The sequence below is a fragment of the Hordeum vulgare genome, chromosome 6H (assembly GCF_904849725.1).
Source record: "Hordeum vulgare subsp. vulgare chromosome 6H, MorexV3_pseudomolecules_assembly, whole genome shotgun sequence".
In the NCBI taxonomy this organism is placed as follows: domain Eukaryota; kingdom Viridiplantae; phylum Streptophyta; class Magnoliopsida; order Poales; family Poaceae; genus Hordeum; species Hordeum vulgare.
In genome coordinates, this window is record NC_058523.1 from 40,058,348 (window position 1) to 40,067,096 (window position 8,749).

The 8,749-nt window shown below is 38.2% G+C and overlaps 1 long non-coding RNA gene across 2 annotated transcripts; it reads left to right on the forward strand.

Moving 5' to 3' along the window:
- The first annotated feature begins 3,373 nt into the window (after window positions 1–3,373).
- On the forward strand, window positions 3,374–5,356 carry LOC123403203. 2 transcript variants are annotated; one of them, XR_006611429.1, is made up of 4 exons: window positions 3,374–3,536; window positions 3,742–3,799; window positions 3,963–4,052; window positions 4,998–5,356. It is a non-coding gene; the product is annotated as an uncharacterized LOC123403203 (long non-coding RNA). The 2 variants fall into 2 exon arrangements; XR_006611428.1 differs by lacking the exon at window positions 3,963–4,052 and having other exon boundaries at window positions 3,379–3,536.
- The last annotated feature ends 3,393 nt before the right edge of the window (window positions 5,357–8,749 follow it).

Sequence of the window (8,749 nt, forward strand, 5' to 3'; positions counted from 1 at the left end):
TCTATAATATAGGGGCGCTGAACAATTGATGGCTGCTATCACAGCTAGACACTCAATAATTGATGGCTTCAGCTGCACCTACACGTGGGACTTTGGACTGTCAAAAAATCAGGGGTGTCTTTTCTAAAATGAAGCCGACTAAAGATTGGATGTTGTGCCTTGTTTAATGGCTCTCGACAGGCAGCATCCAAGAGGCAAAGTTATGCCCTGCCTCGCTGTAACCTCTCTGTAACTCGCGCTGTGGGTTCGACGAAGCCACTCAAACCCACAGAGCCAATAAACAACAAAAATTTAAGAACAGCCAATAAGCAAATGAGTACGTACATCAAATCAAGCCTACATAAACAAATGAGTACTCCCTGTGGTCGGTGGATTAATCGATTTTATTAAACAAATATATCGCCTCCGTTTATATTTACTCCTCATATGAATTTTGACCTAAGTCAACCTTTATAAAGTCTGATTAAATTTATTGAAAACAATATAAACTTTCATAATAATGTATAAATTGTATGAAAATATATTGAATGATGGTTTTAAATTTTAGCGGCATTGGTTCGTTATTGTGGATGTTAAAATATGTTTTTTTATAAACTTGATCAAAATTTAAAAAGTTTGGCTCGAGACAAAACCAACATGTAAAGTAAATAAAAATATAAGGATACTTACGTTTCATCAAACGCATATCATTGAATTTATATACGGATGAAGTTCTGAAACACATACCGTATTAGTCTCATTCGTATTCTATGTCAATTTTGACCATATATTTGACTACCAAAATATATGTAATATATCATAAAAATCATATCACTAGATTTGTATTTGAAAGTTTCTCATGGAACTATTTTTGCTACATATTATGTATATTTTTCTAGTAAGCATATGATCAAAATTTGACACAAAATACTATGAGGACTAATAAACCCAGACAAAAGGTAGTACATTTTATCACACATAATATATATTTCCTTCATCCAAATATAGCACGCCTAATATGTTTTTAGGGGTTGTCTCTGACCATTGATAAGATTAGTGATATTGAGATGTATGCTATATAAGTTATATCATTATAAAGTCCTTTCACATATTAAAATTGGCAATATACTTCCTGTAAGATGGATGTCATATATTATTGCTTTGACAATGGTCAAAGCTAACCTTGAAAAGGTACTAGGCCATATATATTTAAACAAAAAGGTAGCATTTGGTTAGTTAAATTGTTATTAAATCGATTAGCCCTACAAAAAATTGCTATCATAAATTATGCATGAAATTTTTATTGCGGACTTGCCATGACTCATGGCTAATGTCTCATCTACCATAAGAAATAGTGCATGTGACATGGTTTTTTCTTCAAGAGAAAGAAAAGGACACACTGCCTGCTAGGCCACTAGCGCTAGAACAAAAAGGACACACTAGGTCGCTCTACTACCTCTCACACGTCGGCTTTGGCGAAGCCAATTCATACTCACCGAGCAAATAAACAATTAAAAATGATAAATCCCGAATGTTCGGGATTTGACCATGACAAATCGAATGTTTTCGATGAAATTTTCAGTGACATAGAATGACAAGATTAGTTGACAAGCATGGTAATTTCCTAGCAAAAAATACATGGAGTATGAATTTCCCATGTGTGTCAACTAAACTTGCCATCCTCATGTCGCTAAAATCGCCATCGAAAACTTTCGATTTTCCATGGTCATATCTTGAACATAAGGTGTTATCGGGGTCCTTAATAGATGGGGCCTACAATACATAACTACATATTATGATTATATATATTTGAAAATATGTGAACACAAAAGAACTGACCTTGGGACCTACAATTGTGAAATTTATTTATACCTACTAATAAAGGGAATAAGTATTCTTGGTTTGTCATGCTATTTCACAAAAATAAAACCTGATGTTCCTGATAATCAACTCTCAGTCCACTTTTAAGTTAGATTCCATTATTGCAGAAAATCCCCTAAGTTTCTAAATATCAAATGTTTTTTAAAATATCCATATATTTTAAGCTCCAACTTAACATTTAACATCTTATATATGGAATTTGATTCAAAAAAAAATACAGAATCTGAATATGATGTTATTTTATATGTTAACTATTTAAAAGTGCTATTTAGGATGCAACATTTTTTGACAAGCTGTTGTAGGGAAACACCCCACAGCTTTTCTTTTATTCCATTAATAGATTATATGTACATGAGAGGGTTAGAATATACAAATGGGGAGGGGGTGGAGAGATACAAACCTCAAGGAGGTAAAAAAGATATCCACTTAAGTAGATCATCCCTAAGTCTAGCCTTAATCGTGTGAGCTAAAAGGGATATATCATGAGTAAAACCAGACTTCCATTTGCTGAATCTAGGCTGCTCATTGTTGAAAATCCTGGCATTTCAGACTGTCCAAATATTCCAGCACGCAGTAAACACTACTTCAGAGAAAAAAGGATGATGAAAATCCTTTTTGGCTGACAAAGAAGTGGTCCACATAGAAGTACCCTGCCAGGAGATTTGAAGGTAATTTCATACCCTGTTGCTGAAGAGGCAGTTAAAAAAGAGATGATCTCTATCCTCTTTGACCCTAGCATGACAAAGAACACAAAGATTTGACTCAGAGACCTTCAAATGCCTTCTTTCCAGCATATCTTGTGTGTCAATTCAGGATGCAACATTAATCAATAGCACATGATCCATCTTTTTTCATACTGACACTGATCTGGATTCAAAATAAACGCCTCAACAAAATCAAGATTGAAGTTGAAAGAAACCATCTATAACCACACGCGTAAGCCTCATCAATGTGTCACATAAAAAAATAGATTTCTCATCTTATGTCGAGCAAGGATGCTTTATGATTGACAATATTCAAACGTGTTATGACTATGTGAGCATTAAGGCCACAGTCAGTAAGTGTGGGAAGTAGGATAAGTTGCAACGCATATGAGATGCTATATGTTGAAATAAAGGACATGTACCTATTGGGTATTAAGTCATGATTATTAGGTTAGGGAAGTGTGATCTTTTTTTCTATTGCTCAAGGCTTTTTTGGTAGTTGATTTAAAAATGCCATCCGGCTAGTTTGTCAGTACATGTTTGTCATGACTATTAAATCTTACTGAAAGTCTGAAATGCATGTATTCAAGGAAACTAATCTATCAATTTATAAGATTATAGTCGTCTTGAATGGTGCGGGTGTCCAAGAAGAGCGAAGCGACTCCAGGCAAGTGGGAGTTAATTTTCTCTTGTCGGCAAGTGCCATGTCACATTGCTTAATTAACAATGATTCAGTTGTGTCCCTTAATTATGTTGCAGGCCCCCAGAACCTTATTTTATCTCTGTGCCCATTTGGCTATAAAAGTAGACTCCCCTCGCTCATCCCTTGTTCACACAAACACAAGACAGCTCTGTGTTTCTGTCCCCTTCTTCTAGGGTTAGATGTGATGAGAGGTAAGAGGTGTTGTCTGGTGTGGATCTGCAAGCTCACTAACTATGGCGGCAGTACTAAGATCTGATCTATATGTCCAGGTAATTACTACTTAGACTAATTGGGTAACAAAGTCATTTTCTTGGACCACCCGTGATTTGATTTGTTGTACTGCATGAATCTAGCTGCCTTGCTTGTGAATCACCCAGCCTTGCTTTTCAAAAACCCTTCCTGATTTCCTCGATCTTGTTTTCACTTTTGATTATCCGTCCGCTAACCTTTCCTTGTTTCCCGTCGCATATATAGGTTTTGCATTTGGAGGCAGTAAACTGGAGGCAGCAACTGCATAACTTGCGAGATGCTCGTAAGATTTCTTAACTGTCCATGAAAATTATAACATATGTAACATATTCAGCTCTCATTACTCCAACTTTCTCGAGATTAATAGTTCCATAGGTTTCCATATATGTTCTATGCCTTGAGCTAGCGACTAAACTAAGTGTGTGTTACATCTATTGACTTATCAGGAGGGGGGGAGGGGGTAGTTTTCATCTCTGAATATATTTTGGGTGCAACTTATACCCTAAATGGTTCATAAGGGGCAGATTTGATCCCAGGTACCTGTATTCCTTCGCCAAACCTGGCTTTGTCCACATCCTCAGCCTAAGGTACAATTGGTGATAATTTAGTTTAGTTCGTGTAAAAAAAGTGGAAAGTATTGCCCCGCGACGGAAAAAAAACGTAGCAAAACATTTTGAAAAAAATCTGAAATTTTATGATAATGATTATAGATGTTATAGATGCTTGCAAAGTCTGATGGTCAAATGACATCCGGATAGCTTTGTATTTTTTTTTTACAAAGTCTATTCAAACAGTGCACATACATTTTGAGTATTATGTTTTTGTACAGCTCCTCGGATGTCAATTGACCGCCAAGCTTTGCAAGCACATATAATATTTGTTCAAAATCATTTTCATAAAGTTTCAGATTCTTTTGAAATATTTTGTTATACACTTTTGCTTTGGTACACCCCCTCATAAAACGTAGAAGGAGAAACATATACCCACCTCGTATTCTACATTATTTTACACGACAGGCAGCCATACGTATACCCACCTCGTATTACATACGTGCGGCGGCCTGTAATGTACAATACGAGGTGGGTACATGTTTTCCTTTGTACGTTTTGTGTGTGGGGGGGGGGAGGGGGGAGGGGTACCGAAGTCCTTTGACCTGATGTGGAATGCCTTTGTCCACATCATTAGTTTAAGGTACTATTGGCCCGTCTGTCTACCGATGATAAATCATTGTAATTTAGTTTAGTTCGTGTAAATAAAGTGGGGTCAAAAAAATATTTAGTGTAATCTTCTATCAAGGAGGTACAAGTTAAGCTCTCTGGCTTCAGTGTGCCACACTAGAGGCATATATGGTCTAAATTTATGCTTGAAAACTGATTATCATTACTGTGATGCAGTTCAAAGGTAATAAATATTAGGTATAATATTCAAAAGTATGTATGTTCGTTGTTCTTCCAATTTTCATGTAACATATTTATTGGTAGGTTGGATGATGATCATGCCAATGATTTTGCCGCAAGTTATGCAGTTGCTGCCTCAAGCTTGCCACATCCCAATGTCAAACCAATGACTTAAGATGAAGAAGCCGTTTGAATATGAAATCAAAGAGAAAAACAACCATGCAACAAGCCTCTGTAGTCTGCACAATCGCCATATTATTACCGCCAGCTAGAATGCTTTTCAATGTACAATGTGACTTTATTTCCCTCGCTCCATGCAATATATCTATGAGCTACACCACATGCAAGGCTACAATGCAGTTGTAATCTTGAAAATGATAGTCAAAACTTATGCATGAATGTATGTTATCTTTCAATTTATATGAATACATGAATTTTCTCAACTATTTTCCATGCTATGATTTTTCATTTTGAGCTAGAATGTACTGTTAACCACCTCGGTAATTCCAATACTTACCAATGATAAAGCGGGATAAATAAGATTTTTTGTCAATCCACATGATAAATTGAAGAGGATAGATGGGAGGATGAAGCTGAATTAGTACTAGTATTTATCATGGAGAAAGTTAGGTGACATAAACACTTAACTCCTACAAGAGGTGGCATTGTCCGACGTTGCGATGCCTACGCATCCGCTTTCGAGCATGATAACCTACAAGTATAGGGGATTACTTGAAGTCCTTTCGATAAGTAAGATTGTCGAACCAAATGAGAAACAGAAGGAAATGACAAGCGGTTTCAGTAAGGTATTCTCTGCAAATGTTGGAAATAGTGATAAGACATAGTTTTTGTACCGATTATTCCTAACAAGTAACAAGAGTGCATCAAGGTGGCTCAATCTTTTTTATAGCAAAGGATAAGGCGAAGGTACTTCTTATAGTAAGCAAAACGTTCTCAAGGACAAATTAGAATTGTTCATCTAGTCATGTTTTATCATGTTTAGTTGATTCACTTTCATTACTTTGATAATTTGATATGTAGGTGGACCGGTGCTAAAGTGATGTTCTTACTTTAACAAACAACCTACTTATGATTACCCCTCTCGCAAACAACCGCAACTATGAAAGAACAGTTAAAATAAATGTAGCCATAGCATGAAACATATGGATCCAAATCAGCCCCTTATGAAATAATGCATAAACTAGGGTTTAAGCTCCCTTCACTTTCGCAACCCATTATCTACTTATTAATTCCAAAATGTCTATCCCTAGGCCCAAAGATGGTGAATTGTCATGTATTCGACGTTTACATGACACCACTAGAGGAAAAACAATGTCATGTAGTCGATGTTCACATGACACCACTAGAGGAAAAACAACATACACATCATCAAGATACTGGAGGAATACCGACTTCACCTGATTACTTATAACAAGACTTCTCACATGTCCTCAAGAACAAAAGTAACTACTCACAAATCATGTTCCTATTCAAGATCAGATGATTATTGAATATGATTAAGGATTTGAACATATAATATTCCATCAAATAAACCAACTAGCATCAACTACAAGATGTAATCAACCCACTAGCAACCCACAAGTACCAATATGAGGTTTTGGGACAAAGATTGAATACAAGGGAGGAACTACGACTTGAGATGAGATAAAGAGCGGCTACACACTCTAAACTACTCCAAGCAAACGATATGAGATGCATTTGAAAGACGTCGAAGTTCTCCACCGTGACCGAAAATAATGAAGAGACGAAGTCGTGCCTCGCGCATCGAGGACTCCAAGACGACACCTTCAAGAAGGGTATGACACGAGAGTGTTGCCGCCACCTGCTACTGCAACAAAAGACCTTCCAACGGCGCCAGAAATAGGAGTGTTGCTTGATACTCCTCAGCAACGGCACCAGGAATCCTTCAGCTGCGGCTACGCCTTGAGGGACTTCCTAGGCAAGTATGCAAAGGATTTCCCCCGTGGCCTTGGAGCCTTGCGTTGGTGTTCCCTCGAAGTGGAAAGGGTGATGTAGTGTAGCGGTGGTAAGTACTTCCCTCAGTTTGAGAACCAAGGTATCAATCCAGTAGAGGAGTATCTCAAGATCCTGCACAAACACAAAAACTTGCTCCCAACTCTATGAAGGGGTTGTCAATCCCTTATAGATTGTTTGCCAAGTGAGAACTGAAAGCAACAAAGTAACAAAGCAAAGTAAAAACGGAGGTGTAAACGATGGATGTGAATAGACCCGGGGGCCGTAGTGTTTACTAGTGGCTTCTCTCATGAAAGCAAGTAGACGATGGGTGAACAAATTACTGTCAAGCAATTGATAGAACCGCGCGAAGTCGTGACGATATCTATGCAATGATTGTTTCTATAGGCATCACGTCCGAAACAAGTAGACCGATCCTTTCTGCATCTACTACTATTACTCCACACGTCGACCGCTATCCAACATGCATCTAGTGTATTAAGTCCATAAGAACAGAGTAACGCCTTAAGCAAGATGACATGATGTAGAGGGATAATCTCAAACCAATGATAAAAACCCCATCTTTTTATCCTTGATGGCAACTACTTGATGTGTGCCTTGTTGCCCCTATTGTCACTGGGAAAGGTCACCACATGGTAGAACCCAAAACCAAGCACTTCTCCCATTGCAAGAATCATAGATCTAGTTGGCCAAACAAAACCCAAGACTCGGAGAGACTTACAAGGATATCAAATCATGCATATAAGAAATCAGCAAAGACTCAAATATATATCATAGATAATCTGATCACAAATCCACAATTCATCGGATCTCGACAAACACACCGCCAAAGAAGATTACATCGGATAGATCTCCATGAAGATCATGGAGAACTTTGTATTGAAGATCCAAGAGAGAGAAGAAGCCATATAGCTACTAACTACGGACCCGTAGGTCTGAAGTGAACTACTCGCGAGTCATTGGAGGGGCGATGATGATGATGAAGAAGCCCTCCAACTCCAAAGTCCCCTCCGGCAGGGTGCCGGGAAGGGTCTCCAGATGAGATCTCGCGGAAAAGGAAGCTTGCGGCGGCGGAAAAGTATTTTCGAGGCTCCCCTGATTTTTTGCGGAATATTTGGGAATTTATAGGCAAAAAACCTAGGTCAGGGGGCGGCCAGGGAGGCCACAAGCCTGCCACCGCCGCCTCCCCCCATGGTGGTGGAGTGGGGGCTTGTGAGCTCCCTGGAGCCCACCTGGCTTGGCCCAAAAGCCCCCTGGTCTTCTTCCGTTCGGGAAAAAATTATTTCGGGGTTTTTATTCCGTTTTGACTCCGTTCCAAAATCAGATATGAAAAGAGTCAAAAACACGGAAAAAACAGGAACTGGCACTTGGCACTGAATCAATAAGTTAGTCCCAAAAAAGATATAAAAGGTACATAAAACATCCAAAGAAGACAAGATAATAGCGTGAAACCATCAAAAATTATAGATACGTTTGAGACGTATCAGGCATCCCCAAGCTTAACTCCTGCTCGTCCTCGAGTAGGGAAGTGATAAGAATGAATTTTTGATGCTTTCATGCTACCTAGCATAGGTGTCCTTTGTAATTCCTCTTATGTGGCGTGAATGTTCAGATCCATTAGATTCAAAACAATAGTTTGCTATTGACGTGGAAACAATAATGATTCAAGCAAACTAGCAAAGTAATCATGAACTTTCAAAATAACAAGGCCAAAAGAAAGTTATCCCTACAAAAGCATATAGTCTGGCTATGCTCTATCATCATTGCACAACGAACTTAATCATGCACAACCCCGGTATTGGCCAAGTAATTGTTTCACACCTTTACTTTCTCAAACTTTT